The sequence below is a fragment of the Hyla sarda genome, unplaced genomic scaffold (genome assembly GCF_029499605.1).
Source record: "Hyla sarda isolate aHylSar1 unplaced genomic scaffold, aHylSar1.hap1 scaffold_653, whole genome shotgun sequence".
In the NCBI taxonomy this organism is placed as follows: domain Eukaryota; kingdom Metazoa; phylum Chordata; class Amphibia; order Anura; family Hylidae; genus Hyla; species Hyla sarda.
In genome coordinates, this window is record NW_026610668.1 from 179500 (window position 1) to 196533 (window position 17034).

General features: G+C 46.3%; 8 non-coding genes across 8 annotated transcripts; all 8 read left to right on the plus strand.

Annotated features, from left to right (window-relative positions):
* Positions 1–201: 201 nt before the first annotated feature.
* Positions 202–391, plus strand: LOC130342595 (U2 spliceosomal RNA). The gene has a single exon (XR_008882210.1). It is a non-coding gene; the product is annotated as a U2 spliceosomal RNA (small nuclear RNA).
* Positions 392–2487: 2096 nt separating this feature from the next.
* On the plus strand, positions 2488–2678 carry LOC130342564 (U2 spliceosomal RNA). The gene has a single exon (XR_008882179.1). It is a non-coding gene; the product is annotated as a U2 spliceosomal RNA (small nuclear RNA).
* Positions 2679–4759: 2081 nt separating this feature from the next.
* LOC130342565 (U2 spliceosomal RNA) lies at positions 4760–4950 on the plus strand. The gene has a single exon (XR_008882180.1). It is a non-coding gene; the product is annotated as a U2 spliceosomal RNA (small nuclear RNA).
* Positions 4951–7037: 2087 nt separating this feature from the next.
* LOC130342566 (U2 spliceosomal RNA) lies at positions 7038–7228 on the plus strand. Its single transcript, XR_008882181.1, has one exon. It is a non-coding gene; the product is annotated as a U2 spliceosomal RNA (small nuclear RNA).
* Positions 7229–9323: 2095 nt separating this feature from the next.
* Positions 9324–9514, plus strand: LOC130342567 (U2 spliceosomal RNA). Its single transcript, XR_008882182.1, has one exon. It is a non-coding gene; the product is annotated as a U2 spliceosomal RNA (small nuclear RNA).
* Positions 9515–11605: 2091 nt separating this feature from the next.
* LOC130342569 (U2 spliceosomal RNA) lies at positions 11606–11796 on the plus strand. The gene has a single exon (XR_008882184.1). It is a non-coding gene; the product is annotated as a U2 spliceosomal RNA (small nuclear RNA).
* A 2094-nt stretch (positions 11797–13890) lies between these two features.
* LOC130342570 (U2 spliceosomal RNA) lies at positions 13891–14081 on the plus strand. The gene has a single exon (XR_008882185.1). It is a non-coding gene; the product is annotated as a U2 spliceosomal RNA (small nuclear RNA).
* A 2098-nt stretch (positions 14082–16179) lies between these two features.
* On the plus strand, positions 16180–16370 carry LOC130342571 (U2 spliceosomal RNA). The gene has a single exon (XR_008882186.1). It is a non-coding gene; the product is annotated as a U2 spliceosomal RNA (small nuclear RNA).
* Positions 16371–17034: the final 664 nt, after the last annotated feature.

A 17034-nucleotide genomic window follows, 5' to 3' on the forward strand; every position in this document is an offset into this window, starting at 1 on the left:
CCTAGTAGCTTCGGCGAAAAGGGACATCGAACCTGGAACCTCGCAGGTACCTTTTGGTCCGGAGGCGAAGGGTAAGGTTTGTTGGGGGGCCTCTCTCCTATCGGAGAAGGGCTTGCGATAGACCGCATCCTTTGTGCACGTTTTTTTAGTGTAACACGTTTGCACTTTTTCTTGCACTTTGGGTGAATCGAAAGCACGTTCCTCGGCTTTAGATAAAAAAAAAAAAAAAAAAAAAAAATCTGTTCTTCTCAGTTTAATATCTGATACGTCCCCTATCTGGGGACCATATATTAAATGGATTTTTGAGAACGGGGGCCGATTTCGAAGCTTGCTTCCGTCGCCCTATGCATTGACCCGATATGGCAGTATCTTCGGGTACAGTGCACCACCCCCTTACAGGGTTAAAAAGAAAGATTCCTACTTTCATTGCTACCTGCTTGCTGGCTAGCCAGCTAGCCAGCCCTGTGGGCCTTGCTGCTGCTGCAGCCAAAAAACAAAAGGTGGTGCTGCTGCTGCTTCTGCTGCTTCTGCTTCTGCTTGTGTCTGGCCCCTGTTGGAGCGTCCAGGCACAGGACTTCTGCTGCTGCTGACTAAATGGCCTCCTTAATTGGATCATTTGAGTAGCCAGCACACCTGTGCAGGTAGGGCATGACATGATAGGCAGCTGCCTTGATAGCGGGTGGGTGCTGAATGTTCCTAATTGACAAAATAAGATTAATGCTTATGAAGAAATATAAAATCTCATCCCTTCCCCAATATCGCGCCACACCCCTACCCCTTAATTCCCTGGTTGAACGTGATGGACATATGTCTTTTTTCGACCGTACTAACTATGTAACTATGTAACATAACATGGGGGGGGGGGGGGGGGTCTCCTGGCTGTTCACACAGGTGTGTCATTGCTGTACATTGACCATGCATTGCTTCTGTGGTATTGCAAAGGCAAAGACAAATGCTTCCAGCCATCCATTGCACTAATGGATTGGTCATCAGCTGGCTGTCTATGTCCCGCATCAATATAGACCAAAGTACAGAGGGTTAGGCTATGCTATTGTGCACCTACCTGATGCATCAGAAGGTGCGAGGCCCTTGCTAAATTCTGTGCACAGACTTTGAGATCTATGCTTTAGACTGTATCTAAACCTGCTCCAACATGGACTGACATTCTGGCCTACTTTCAGCCGATGCGACTTGTCTGTCGCTGAACAGTCGCTTTTTATGTATTCAGCACCTATGTATAATGTTGTAAAAATGCTCTAGAAGCTAAAGTCGCAGAAATGTCACACATATTTGGCCTGCAACTTTCTGTGCGACAAATTCAGACAGGAAAAATCAGTATAAATCCTTAGAAAATTATCCCCCAGTGTCTCCATCTGCTGGCGGTATTGAATAAGCATTGCTGCACTGATGGGGTATGCATTAGACGAAAAAAAAGAAGAAAAAGAAGAATAATACGCCCAGAAAAGAGGCGAAAAGGAGAAAAACGTAAAAAAACGTGAAAAAAAAGTAAGAGGAAGAGAAGGGAAAAAAAGGTGGAAATGGGTTTAAAAGTGATTTCGGCGGAGAAATATATATATATATATATATATATATATATATATATATATATATATATGCGCACACACACACATAGATATAAACGTATTCTCCGTTGAGATATTGCAGCCGCTGCTGTGTCCAGGCCCAGGAGCCTTAGCACTGTGCTGTGATGTCACTCAATACCACTGACATCACTAGGTGTAAACAACATCTCTCCTTTGCTGTGTATGTGACTATGGAGCTGTTTGGTGATGTCGTCTATTACGGCCTTCATAGAAGCAACAGGAGATTGTTGCATCCATCTTGAACCCTCAGAACTACAGTGCTATGATGTCACTCACTTCCACAGGCCTTGCAGAGTGTAAACAACAACAACCCAGCTTTGTTGTGTATGTAACCAAAGGGATTTGTGATGTCACCTAGAACCTTCACAGCAGCGACAGCTTTATGAGGAGCATCAGCACTGCTCTGCCTGAGCAGAACCATCACCGCCATAGGTTGTCAAATAACCCGGATTTAACCCACACAGGTAAGTCCAATGGGGTGCAGGCATGTCCTCTATGCTTACAGCTTCCCGTGGGTGTTGGTTTGATACCGTTTGGGGACAGCCAAGGAGGCATCTGCAGGCAACAAAGGTAGGTGTGTGCTTGTGTGTGTGTTTCCTATGCAGATCCTAAGCCCAGTGTCACATGCAAGTAGGAGGAGTAAGAAGGGTTCCTGGCAAATCCGGGTTATGGATTGCATTTAAAAAGGCCCCGTGGGAGTGCAATGGGCCCCTGTCTTGCTGCTTAGCAATAATGGTATGGGTTTAGGTTCTGCTGTGTGTACTGGTGGTTGACTGCCCCCCAGCCCAGAGTGTGCATGGAAAATTGTCTGGCAGCCTCCCTGACAGCAAGCAGTGATAGTGCCCATGAAGGGGACCTTGTTGGGCCCGCCCCTTTCACGGTTATCGCTTCTCGGCCTTTTGGCTAAGATCAAGTGTAGTATCTGTTCTTATCAGTTTAATATCTGATACGTCCCCTATCTGGGGACCATATATTAAATGGATTTTTGAGAACGGGGGCCGATTTCGAAGCTTGCTTCCGTCGCCCTATGCATTGACCCGATATGGCAGTATCTTCGGGTACAGTGCACCACCCCCTTACAGGGTTAAAAAGAAAGATTCCTACTTTCATTGCTACCTGCTTGCTGGCTAGCCAGCTAGCCAGCCCTGTGGGCCTTGCTGCTGCTGCAGCCAAAAAACAAAAGGTGGTGCTGCTGCTGCTTCTGCTGCTTCTGCTTCTGCTTGTGTCTGGCCCCTGTTGGAGCGTCCAGGCACAGGACTTCTGCTGCTGCTGACTAAATGGCCTCCTTAATTGGATCATTTGAGTAGCCAGCACACCTGTGCAGGTAGGGCATGACATGATAGGCAGCTGCCTTGATAGCGGGTGGGTGCTGAATGTTCCTAATTGACAAAATAAGATTAATGCTTATGAAGAAATATAAAATCTCATCCCTTCCCCAATATCGCGCCACACCCCTACCCCTTAATTCCCTGGTTGAACGTGATGGACATATGTCTTTTTTCGACCGTACTAACTATGTAACTATGTAACATAACATGGGGGGGGGGGGTCTCCTGGCTGTTCACACAGGTGTGTCATTGCTGTACATTGACCATGCATTGCTTCTGTGGTATTGCAAAGGCAAAGACAAATGCTTCCAGCCATCCATTGCACTAATGGATTGGTCATCAGCTGGCTGTCTATGTCCCGCATCAATATAGACCAAAGTACAGAGGGTTAGGCTATGCTATTGTGCACCTACCTGATGCATCAGAAGGTGCGAGGCCCTTGCTAAATTCTGTGCACAGACTTTGAGATCTATGCTTTAGACTGTATCTAAACCTGCTCCAACATGGACTGACATTCTGGCCTACTTTCAGCCGATGCGACTTGTCTGTCGCTGAACAGTCGCTTTTTATGTATTCAGCACCTATGTATAATGTTGTAAAAATGCTCTAGAAGCTAAAGTCGCAGAAATGTCACACATATTTGGCCTGCAACTTTCTGTGCGACAAATTCAGACAGGAAAAATCAGTATAAATCCTTAGAAAATTATCCCCCAGTGTCTCCATCTGCTGGCGGTATTGAATAAGCATTGCTGCACTGATGGGGTATGCATTAGACGAAAAAAAAGAAGAAAAAGAAGAATAATACGCCCAGAAAAGAGGCGAAAAGGAGAAAAACGTAAAAAAACGTGAAAAAAAAGTAAGAGGAAGAGAAGGGAAAAAAAGGTGGAAATGGGTTTAAAAGTGATTTCGGCGGAGAAATATATATATATATATATATATATATATATATATATATGCGCACACACACACATAGATATAAACGTATTCTCCGTTGAGATATTGCAGCCGCTGCTGTGTCCAGGCCCAGGAGCCTTAGCACTGTGCTGTGATGTCACTCAATACCACTGACATCACTAGGTGTAAACAACATCTCTCCTTTGCTGTGTATGTGACTATGGAGCTGTTTGGTGATGTCGTCTATTACGGCCTTCATAGAAGCAACAGGAGATTGTTGCATCCATCTTGAACCCTCAGAACTACAGTGCTATGATGTCACTCACTTCCACAGGCCTTGCAGAGTGTAAACAACAACAACCCAGCTTTGTTGTGTATGTAACCAAAGGGATTTGTGATGTCACCTAGAACCTTCACAGCAGCGACAGCTTTATGAGGAGCATCAGCACTGCTCTGCCTGAGCAGAACCATCACCGCCATAGGTTGTCAAATAACCCGGATTTAACCCACACAGGTAAGTCCAATGGGGTGCAGGCATGTCCTCTATGCTTACAGCTTCCCGTGGGTGTTGGTTTGATACCGTTTGGGGACAGCCAAGGAGGCATCTGCAGGCAACAAAGGTAGGTGTGTGCTTGTGTGTGTGTTTCCTATGCAGATCCTAAGCCCAGTGTCACATGCAAGTAGGAGGAGTAAGAAGGGTTCCTGGCAAATCCGGGTTATGGATTGCATTTAAAAAGGCCCCGTGGGAGTGCAATGGGCCCCTGTCTTGCTGCTTAGCAATAATGGTATGGGTTTAGGTTCTGCTGTGTGTACTGGTGGTTGACTGCCCCCCAGCCCAGAGTGTGCATGGAAAATTGTCTGGCAGCCTCCCTGACAGCAAGCAGTGATAGTGCCCATGAAGGGGACCTTGTTGGGCCCGCCCCTTTCACGGTTATCGCTTCTCGGCCTTTTGGCTAAGATCAAGTGTAGTATCTGTTCTTATCAGTTTAATATCTGATACGTCCCCTATCTGGGGACCATATATTAAATGGATTTTTGAGAACGGGGGCCGATTTCGAAGCTTGCTTCCGTCGCCCTATGCATTGACCCGATATGGCAGTATCTTCGGGTACAGTGCACCACCCCCTTACAGGGTTAAAAAGAAAGATTCCTACTTTCATTGCTACCTGCTTGCTGGCTAGCCAGCTAGCCAGCCCTGTGGGCCTTGCTGCTGCTGCAGCCAAAAAACAAAAGGTGGTGCTGCTGCTGCTTCTGCTGCTTCTGCTTCTGCTTGTGTCTGGCCCCTGTTGGAGCGTCCAGGCACAGGACTTCTGCTGCTGCTGACTAAATGGCCTCCTTAATTGGATCATTTGAGTAGCCAGCACACCTGTGCAGGTAGGGCATGACATGATAGGCAGCTGCCTTGATAGCGGGTGGGTGCTGAATGTTCCTAATTGACAAAATAAGATTAATGCTTATGAAGAAATATAAAATCTCATCCCTTCCCCAATATCGCGCCACACCCCTACCCCTTAATTCCCTGGTTGAACGTGATGGACATATGTCTTTTTTCGACCGTACTAACTATGTAACTATGTAACATAACATGGGGGGGGGGGGGGGGTCTCCTGGCTGTTCACACAGGTGTGTCATTGCTGTACATTGACCATGCATTGCTTCTGTGGTATTGCAAAGGCAAAGACAAATGCTTCCAGCCATCCATTGCACTAATGGATTGGTCATCAGCTGGCTGTCTATGTCCCGCATCAATATAGACCAAAGTACAGAGGGTTAGGCTATGCTATTGTGCACCTACCTGATGCATCAGAAGGTGCGAGGCCCTTGCTAAATTCTGTGCACAGACTTTGAGATCTATGCTTTAGACTGTATCTAAACCTGCTCCAACATGGACTGACATTCTGGCCTACTTTCAGCCGATGCGACTTGTCTGTCGCTGAACAGTCGCTTTTTATGTATTCAGCACCTATGTATAATGTTGTAAAAATGCTCTAGAAGCTAAAGTCGCAGAAATGTCACACATATTTGGCCTGCAACTTTCTGTGCGACAAATTCAGACAGGAAAAATCAGTATAAATCCTTAGAAAATTATCCCCCAGTGTCTCCATCTGCTGGCGGTATTGAATAAGCATTGCTGCACTGATGGGGTATGCATTAGACGAAAAAAAAGAAGAAAAAGAAGAATAATACGCCCAGAAAAGAGGCGAAAAGGAGAAAAACGTAAAAAAACGTGAAAAAAAAGTAAGAGGAAGAGAAGGGAAAAAAAGGTGGAAATGGGTTTAAAAGTGATTTCGGCGGAGAAATATATATATATATATATATATATATATATATATATATATGCGCACACACACACATAGATATAAACGTATTCTCCGTTGAGATATTGCAGCCGCTGCTGTGTCCAGGCCCAGGAGCCTTAGCACTGTGCTGTGATGTCACTCAATACCACTGACATCACTAGGTGTAAACAACATCTCTCCTTTGCTGTGTATGTGACTATGGAGCTGTTTGGTGATGTCGTCTATTACGGCCTTCATAGAAGCAACAGGAGATTGTTGCATCCATCTTGAACCCTCAGAACTACAGTGCTATGATGTCACTCACTTCCACAGGCCTTGCAGAGTGTAAACAACAACAACCCAGCTTTGTTGTGTATGTAACCAAAGGGATTTGTGATGTCACCTAGAACCTTCACAGCAGCGACAGCTTTATGAGGAGCATCAGCACTGCTCTGCCTGAGCAGAACCATCACCGCCATAGGTTGTCAAATAACCCGGATTTAACCCACACAGGTAAGTCCAATGGGGTGCAGGCATGTCCTCTATGCTTACAGCTTCCCGTGGGTGTTGGTTTGATACCGTTTGGGGACAGCCAAGGAGGCATCTGCAGGCAACAAAGGTAGGTGTGTGCTTGTGTGTGTGTTTCCTATGCAGATCCTAAGCCCAGTGTCACATGCAAGTAGGAGGAGTAAGAAGGGTTCCTGGCAAATCCGGGTTATGGATTGCATTTAAAAAGGCCCCGTGGGAGTGCAATGGGCCCCTGTCTTGCTGCTTAGCAATAATGGTATGGGTTTAGGTTCTGCTGTGTGTACTGGTGGTTGACTGCCCCCCAGCCCAGAGTGTGCATGGAAAATTGTCTGGCAGCCTCCCTGACAGCAAGCAGTGATAGTGCCCATGAAGGGGACCTTGTTGGGCCCGCCCCTTTCACGGTTATCGCTTCTCGGCCTTTTGGCTAAGATCAAGTGTAGTATCTGTTCTTATCAGTTTAATATCTGATACGTCCCCTATCTGGGGACCATATATTAAATGGATTTTTGAGAACGGGGGCCGATTTCGAAGCTTGCTTCCGTCGCCCTATGCATTGACCCGATATGGCAGTATCTTCGGGTACAGTGCACCACCCCCTTACAGGGTTAAAAAGAAAGATTCCTACTTTCATTGCTACCTGCTTGCTGGCTAGCCAGCTAGCCAGCCCTGTGGGCCTTGCTGCTGCTGCAGCCAAAAAACAAAAGGTGGTGCTGCTGCTGCTTCTGCTGCTTCTGCTTCTGCTTGTGTCTGGCCCCTGTTGGAGCATCCAGGCACAGGACTTCTGCTGCTGCTGACTAAATGGCCTCCTTAATTGGATCATTTGAGTAGCCAGCACACCTGTGCAGGTAGGGCATGACATGATAGGCAGCTGCCTTGATAGCGGGTGGGTGCTGAATGTTCCTAATTGACAAAATAAGATTAATGCTTATGAAGAAATATAAAATCTCATCCCTTCCCCAATATCGCGCCACACCCCTACCCCTTAATTCCCTGGTTGAACGTGATGGACATATGTCTTTTTTCGACCGTACTAACTATGTAACTATGTAACATAACATGGGGGGGGGGGGGGGGGGTCTCCTGGCTGTTCACACAGGTGTGTCATTGCTGTACATTGACCATGCATTGCTTCTGTGGTATTGCAAAGGCAAAGACAAATGCTTCCAGCCATCCATTGCACTAATGGATTGGTCATCAGCTGGCTGTCTATGTCCCGCATCAATATAGACCAAAGTACAGAGGGTTAGGCTATGCTATTGTGCACCTACCTGATGCATCAGAAGGTGCGAGGCCCTTGCTAAATTCTGTGCACAGACTTTGAGATCTATGCTTTAGACTGTATCTAAACCTGCTCCAACATGGACTGACATTCTGGCCTACTTTCAGCCGATGCGACTTGTCTGTCGCTGAACAGTCGCTTTTTATGTATTCAGCACCTATGTATAATGTTGTAAAAATGCTCTAGAAGCTAAAGTCGCAGAAATGTCACACATATTTGGCCTGCAACTTTCTGTGCGACAAATTCAGACAGGAAAAATCAGTATAAATCCTTAGAAAATTATCCCCCAGTGTCTCCATCTGCTGGCGGTATTGAATAAGCATTGCTGCACTGATGGGGTATGCATTAGACGAAAAAAAAGAAGAAAAAGAAGAATAATACGCCCAGAAAAGAGGCGAAAAGGAGAAAAACGTAAAAAAACGTGAAAAAAAAGTAAGAGGAAGAGAAGGGAAAAAAAGGTGGAAATGGGTTTAAAAGTGATTTCGGCGGAGAAATATATATATATATATATATATATATATATATATATATATATATATGCGCACACACACACATAGATATAAACGTATTCTCCGTTGAGATATTGCAGCCGCTGCTGTGTCCAGGCCCAGGAGCCTTAGCACTGGGCTGTGATGTCACTCAATACCACTGACATCACTAGGTGTAAACAACATCTCTCCTTTGCTGTGTATGTGACTATGGAGCTGTTTGGTGATGTCGTCTATTACGGCCTTCATAGAAGCAACAGGAGATTGTTGCATCCATCTTGAACCCTCAGAACTACAGTGCTATGATGTCACTCACTTCCACAGGCCTTGCAGAGTGTAAACAACAACAACCCAGCTTTGTTGTGTATGTAACCAAAGGGATTTGTGATGTCACCTAGAACCTTCACAGCAGCGACAGCTTTATGAGGAGCATCAGCACTGCTCTGCCTGAGCAGAACCATCACCGCCATAGGTTGTCAAATAACCCGGATTTAACCCACACAGGTAAGTCCAATGGGGTGCAGGCATGTCCTCTATGCTTACAGCTTCCCGTGGGTGTTGGTTTGATACCGTTTGGGGACAGCCAAGGAGGCATCTGCAGGCAACAAAGGTAGGTGTGTGCTTGTGTGTGTGTTTCCTATGCAGATCCTAAGCCCAGTGTCACATGCAAGTAGGAGGAGTAAGAAGGGTTCCTGGCAAATCCGGGTTATGGATTGCATTTAAAAAGGCCCCGTGGGAGTGCAATGGGCCCCTGTCTTGCTGCTTAGCAATAATGGTATGGGTTTAGGTTCTGCTGTGTGTACTGGTGGTTGACTGCCCCCCAGCCCAGAGTGTGCATGGAAAATTGTCTGGCAGCCTCCCTGACAGCAAGCAGTGATAGTGCCCATGAAGGGGACCTTGTTGGGCCCGCCCCTTTCACGGTTATCGCTTCTCGGCCTTTTGGCTAAGATCAAGTGTAGTATCTGTTCTTATCAGTTTAATATCTGATACGTCCCCTATCTGGGGACCATATATTAAATGGATTTTTGAGAACGGGGGCCGATTTCGAAGCTTGCTTCCGTCGCCCTATGCATTGACCCGATATGGCAGTATCTTCGGGTACAGTGCACCACCCCCTTACAGGGTTAAAAAGAAAGATTCCTACTTTCATTGCTACCTGCTTGCTGGCTAGCCAGCTAGCCAGCCCTGTGGGCCTTGCTGCTGCTGCAGCCAAAAAACAAAAGGTGGTGCTGCTGCTGCTTCTGCTGCTTCTGCTTCTGCTTGTGTCTGGCCCCTGTTGGAGCGTCCAGGCACAGGACTTCTGCTGCTGCTGACTAAATGGCCTCCTTAATTGGATCATTTGAGTAGCCAGCACACCTGTGCAGGTAGGGCATGACATGATAGGCAGCTGCCTTGATAGCGGGTGGGTGCTGAATGTTCCTAATTGACAAAATAAGATTAATGCTTATGAAGAAATATAAAATCTCATCCCTTCCCCAATATCGCGCCACACCCCTACCCCTTAATTCCCTGGTTGAACGTGATGGACATATGTCTTTTTTCGACCGTACTAACTATGTAACTATGTAACATAACATGGGGGGGGGGGGGGGGGGGGTCTCCTGGCTGTTCACACAGGTGTGTCATTGCTGTACATTGACCATGCATTGCTTCTGTGGTATTGCAAAGGCAAAGACAAATGCTTCCAGCCATCCATTGCACTAATGGATTGGTCATCAGCTGGCTGTCTATGTCCCGCATCAATATAGACCAAAGTACAGAGGGTTAGGCTATGCTATTGTGCACCTACCTGATGCATCAGATGGTGCGAGGCCCTTGCTAAATTCTGTGCACAGACTTTGAGATCTATGCTTTAGACTGTATCTAAACCTGCTCCAACATGGACTGACATTCTGGCCTACTTTCAGCCGATGCGACTTGTCTGTCGCTGAACAGTCGCTTTTTATGTATTCAGCACCTATGTATAATGTTGTAAAAATGCTCTAGAAGCTAAAGTCGCAGAAATGTCACACATATTTGGCCTGCAACTTTCTGTGCGACAAATTCAGACAGGAAAAATCAGTATAAATCCTTAGAAAATTATCCCCCAGTGTCTCCATCTGCTGGCGGTATTGAATAAGCATTGCTGCACTGATGGGGTATGCATTAGACGAAAAAAAAGAAGAAAAAGAAGAATAATACGCCCAGAAAAGAGGCGAAAAGGAGAAAAACGTAAAAAAACGTGAAAAAAAAGTAAGAGGAAGAGAAGGGAAAAAAAGGTGGAAATGGGTTTAAAAGTGATTTCGGCGGAGAAATATATATATATATATATATATATATATATATATATATATATGCGCACACACACATAGATATAAACGTATTCTCCGTTGAGATATTGCAGCCGCTGCTGTGTCCAGGCCCAGGAGCCTTAGCACTGTGCTGTGATGTCACTCAATACCACTGACATCACTAGGTGTAAACAACATCTCTCCTTTGCTGTGTATGTGACTATGGAGCTGTTTGGTGATGTCGTCTATTACGGCCTTCATAGAAGCAACAGGAGATTGTTGCATCCATCTTGAACCCTCAGAACTACAGTGCTATGATGTCACTCACTTCCACAGGCCTTGCAGAGTGTAAACAACAACAACCCAGCTTTGTTGTGTATGTAACCAAAGGGATTTGTGATGTCACCTAGAACCTTCACAGCAGCGACAGCTTTATGAGGAGCATCAGCACTGCTCTGCCTGAGCAGAACCATCACCGCCATAGGTTGTCAAATAACCCGGATTTAACCCACACAGGTAAGTCCAATGGGGTGCAGGCATGTCCTCTATGCTTACAGCTTCCCGTGGGTGTTGGTTTGATACCGTTTGGGGACAGCCAAGGAGGCATCTGCAGGCAACAAAGGTAGGTGTGTGCTTGTGTGTGTGTTTCCTATGCAGATCCTAAGCCCAGTGTCACATGCAAGTAGGAGGAGTAAGAAGGGTTCCTGGCAAATCCGGGTTATGGATTGCATTTAAAAAGGCCCCGTGGGAGTGCAATGGGCCCCTGTCTTGCTGCTTAGCAATAATGGTATGGGTTTAGGTTCTGCTGTGTGTACTGGTGGTTGACTGCCCCCCAGCCCAGAGTGTGCATGGAAAATTGTCTGGCAGCCTCCCTGACAGCAAGCAGTGATAGTGCCCATGAAGGGGACCTTGTTGGGCCCGCCCCTTTCACGGTTATCGCTTCTCGGCCTTTTGGCTAAGATCAAGTGTAGTATCTGTTCTTATCAGTTTAATATCTGATACGTCCCCTATCTGGGGACCATATATTAAATGGATTTTTGAGAACGGGGGCCGATTTCGAAGCTTGCTTCCGTCGCCCTATGCATTGACCCGATATGGCAGTATCTTCGGGTACAGTGCACCACCCCCTTACAGGGTTAAAAAGAAAGATTCCTACTTTCATTGCTACCTGCTTGCTGGCTAGCCAGCTAGCCAGCCCTGTGGGCCTTGCTGCTGCTGCAGCCAAAAAACAAAAGGTGGTGCTGCTGCTGCTTCTGCTGCTTCTGCTTCTGCTTGTGTCTGGCCCCTGTTGGAGCGTCCAGGCACAGGACTTCTGCTGCTGCTGACTAAATGGCCTCCTTAATTGGATCATTTGAGTAGCCAGCACACCTGTGCAGGTAGGGCATGACATGATAGGCAGCTGCCTTGATAGCGGGTGGGTGCTGAATGTTCCTAATTGACAAAATAAGATTAATGCTTATGAAGAAATATAAAATCTCATCCCTTCCCCAATATCGCGCCACACCCCTACCCCTTAATTCCCTGGTTGAACGTGATGGACATATGTCTTTTTTCGACCGTACTAACTATGTAACTATGTAACATAACATGGGGGGGGGGGGGTCTCCTGGCTGTTCACACAGGTGTGTCATTGCTGTACATTGACCATGCATTGCTTCTGTGGTATTGCAAAGGCAAAGACAAATGCTTCCAGCCATCCATTGCACTAATGGATTGGTAATCAGCTGGCTGTCTATGTCCCGCATCAATATAGACCAAAGTACAGAGGGTTAGGCTATGCTATTGTGCACCTACCTGATGCATCAGAAGGTGCGAGGCCCTTGCTAAATTCTGTGCACAGACTTTGAGATCTATGCTTTAGACTGTATCTAAACCTGCTCCAACATGGACTGACATTCTGGCCTACTTTCAGCCGATGCGACTTGTCTGTCGCTGAACAGTCGCTTTTTATGTATTCAGCACCTATGTATAATGTTGTAAAAATGCTCTAGAAGCTAAAGTCGCAGAAATGTCACACATATTTGGCCTGCAACTTTCTGTGCGACAAATTCAGACAGGAAAAATCAGTATAAATCCTTAGAAAATTATCCCCCAGTGTCTCCATCTGCTGGCGGTATTGAATAAGCATTGCTGCACTGATGGGGTATGCATTAGACGAAAAAAAAGAAGAAAAAGAAGAATAATACGCCCAGAAAAGAGGCGAAAAGGAGAAAAACGTAAAAAAACGTGAAAAAAAAGTAAGAGGAAGAGAAGGGAAAAAAAGGTGGAAATGGGTTTAAAAGTGATTTCGGCGGAGAAATATATATATATATATATATATATATATATATATATATATATATATATATGCGCACACACACACATAGATATAAACGTATTCTCCGTTGAGATATTGCAGCCGCTGCTGTGTCCAGGCCCAGGAGCCTTAGCACTGTGCTGTGATGTCACTCAATACCACTGACATCACTAGGTGTAAACAACATCTCTCCTTTGCTGTGTATGTGACTATGGAGCTGTTTGGTGATGTCGTCTATTACGGCCTTCATAGAAGCAACAGGAGATTGTTGCATCCATCTTGAACCCTCAGAACTACAGTGCTATGATGTCACTCACTTCCACAGGCCTTGCAGAGTGTAAACAACAACAACCCAGCTTTGTTGTGTATGTAACCAAAGGGATTTGTGATGTCACCTAGAACCTTCACAGCAGCGACAGCTTTATGAGGAGCATCAGCACTGCTCTGCCTGAGCAGAACCATCACCGCCATAGGTTGTCAAATAACCCGGATTTAACCCACACAGGTAAGTCCAATGGGGTGCAGGCATGTCCTCTATGCTTACAGCTTCCCGTGGGTGTTGGTTTGATACCGTTTGGGGACAGCCAAGGAGGCATCTGCAGGCAACAAAGGTAGGTGTGTGCTTGTGTGTGTGTTTCCTATGCAGATCCTAAGCCCAGTGTCACATGCAAGTAGGAGGAGTAAGAAGGGTTCCTGGCAAATCCGGGTTATGGATTGCATTTAAAAAGGCCCCGTGGGAGTGCAATGGGCCCCTGTCTTGCTGCTTAGCAATAATGGTATGGGTTTAGGTTCTGCTGTGTGTACTGGTGGTTGACTGCCCCCCAGCCCAGAGTGTGCATGGAAAATTGTCTGGCAGCCTCCCTGACAGCAAGCAGTGATAGTGCCCATGAAGGGGACCTTGTTGGGCCCGCCCCTTTCACGGTTATCGCTTCTCGGCCTTTTGGCTAAGATCAAGTGTAGTATCTGTTCTTATCAGTTTAATATCTGATACGTCCCCTATCTGGGGACCATATATTAAATGGATTTTTGAGAACGGGGGCCGATTTCGAAGCTTGCTTCCGTCGCCCTATGCATTGACCCGATATGGCAGTATCTTCGGGTACAGTGCACCACCCCCTTACAGGGTTAAAAAGAAAGATTCCTACTTTCATTGCTACCTGCTTGCTGGCTAGCCAGCTAGCCAGCCCTGTGGGCCTTGCTGCTGCTGCAGCCAAAAAACAAAAGGTGGTGCTGCTGCTGCTTCTGCTGCTTCTGCTTCTGCTTGTGTCTGGCCCCTGTTGGAGCGTCCAGGCACAGGACTTCTGCTGCTGCTGACTAAATGGCCTCCTTAATTGGATCATTTGAGTAGCCAGCACACCTGTGCAGGTAGGGCATGACATGATAGGCAGCTGCCTTGATAGCGGGTGGGTGCTGAATGTTCCTAATTGACAAAATAAGATTAATGCTTATGAAGAAATATAAAATCTCATCCCTTCCCCAATATCGCGCCACACCCCTACCCCTTAATTCCCTGGTTGAACGTGATGGACATATGTCTTTTTTCGACCGTACTAACTATGTAACTATGTAACATAACATGGGGGGGGGGGGGGGGGGTCTCCTGGCTGTTCACACAGGTGTGTCATTGCTGTACATTGACCATGCATTGCTTCTGTGGTATTGCAAAGGCAAAGACAAATGCTTCCAGCCATCCATTGCACTAATGGATTGGTAATCAGCTGGCTGTCTATGTCCCGCATCAATATAGACCAAAGTACAGAGGGTTAGGCTATGCTATTGTGCACCTACCTGATGCATCAGAAGGTGCGAGGCCCTTGCTAAATTCTGTGCACAGACTTTGAGATCTATGCTTTAGACTGTATCTAAACCTGCTCCAACATGGACTGACATTCTGGCCTACTTTCAGCCGATGCGACTTGTCTGTCGCTGAACAGTCGCTTTTTATGTATTCAGCACCTATGTATAATGTTGTAAAAATGCTCTAGAAGCTAAAGTCGCAGAAATGTCACACATATTTGGCCTGCAACTTTCTGTGCGACAAATTCAGACAGGAAAAATCAGTATAAATCCTTAGAAAATTATCCCCCAGTGTCTCCATCTGCTGGCGGTATTGAATAAGCATTGCTGCACTGATGGGGTATGCATTAGACGAAAAAAAAGAAGAAAAAGAAGAATAATACGCCCAGAAAAGAGGCGAAAAGGAGAAAAACGTAAAAAAACGTGAAAAAAAAGTAAGAGGAAGAGAAGGGAAAAAAAGGTGGAAATGGGTTTAAAAGTGATTTCGGCGGAGAATATATATATATATATATATATATATATATATATATATATATATATATATGCGCACACACACACATAGATATAAACGTATTCTCCGTTGAGATATTGCAGCCGCTGCTGTGTCCAGGCCCAGGAGCCTTAGCACTGTGCTGTGATGTCACTCAATACCACTGACATCACTAGGTGTAAACAACATCTCTCCTTTGCTGTGTATGTGACTATGGAGCTGTTTGGTGATGTCGTCTATTACGGCCTTCATAGAAGCAACAGGAGATTGTTGCATCCATCTTGAACCCTCAGAACTACAGTGCTATGATGTCACTCACTTCCACAGGCCTTGCAGAGTGTAAACAACAACAACCCAGCTTTGTTGTGTATGTAACCAAAGGGATTTGTGATGTCACCTAGAACCTTCACAGCAGCGACAGCTTTATGAGGAGCATCAGCACTGCTCTGCCTGAGCAGAACCATCACCGCCATAGGTTGTCAAATAACCCGGATTTAACCCACACAGGTAAGTCCAATGGGGTGCAGGCATGTCCTCTATGCTTACAGCTTCCCGTGGGTGTTGGTTTGATACCGTTTGGGGACAGCCAAGGAGGCATCTGCAGGCAACAAAGGTAGGTGTGTGCTTGTGTGTGTGTTTCCTATGCAGATCCTAAGCCCAGTGTCACATGCAAGTAGGAGGAGTAAGAAGGGTTCCTGGCAAATCCGGGTTATGGATTGCATTTAAAAAGGCCCCGTGGGAGTGCAATGGGCCCCTGTCTTGCTGCTTAGCAATAATGGTATGGGTTTAGGTTCTGCTGTGTGTACTGGTGGTTGACTGCCCCCCAGCCCAGAGTGTGCATGGAAAATTGTCTGGCAGCCTCCCTGACAGCAAGCAGTGATAGTGCCCATGAAGGGGACCTTGTTGGGCCCGCCCCTTTCACGGTTATCGCTTCTCGGCCTTTTGGCTAAGATCAAGTGTAGTATCTGTTCTTATCAGTTTAATATCTGATACGTCCCCTATCTGGGGACCATATATTAAATGGATTTTTGAGAACGGGGGCCGATTTCGAAGCTTGCTTCCGTCGCCCTATGCATTGACCCGATATGGCAGTATCTTCGGGTACAGTGCACCACCCCCTTACAGGGTTAAAAAGAAAGATTCCTACTTTCATTGCTACCTGCTTGCTGGCTAGCCAGCTAGCCAGCCCTGTGGGCCTTGCTGCTGCTGCAGCCAAAAAACAAAAGGTGGTGCTGCTGCTGCTTCTGCTGCTTCTGCTTCTGCTTGTGTCTGGCCCCTGTTGGAGCGTCCAGGCACAGGACTTCTGCTGCTGCTGACTAAATGGCCTCCTTAATTGGATCATTTGAGTAGCCAGCACACCTGTGCAGGTAGGGCATGACATGATAGGCAGCTGCCTTGATAGCGGGTGGGTGCTGAATGTTCCTAATTGACAAAATAAGATTAATGCTTATGAAGAAATATAAAATCTCATCCCTTCCCCAATATCGCGCCACACCCCTACCCCTTAATTCCCTGGTTGAACGTGATGGACATATGTCTTTTTTCGACCGTACTAACTATGTAACTATGTAACATAACATGGGGGGGGGGGGGGGGTCTCCTGGCTGTTCACACAGGTGTGTCATTGCTGTACATTGACCATGCATTGCTTCTGTGGTATTGCAAAGGCAAAGACAAATGCTTCCAGCCATCCATTGCACTAATGGATTGGTCATCAGCTGGCTGTCTATGTCCCGCATCAATATAGACCAAAGTACAGAGGGTTAGGCTATGCTATTGTG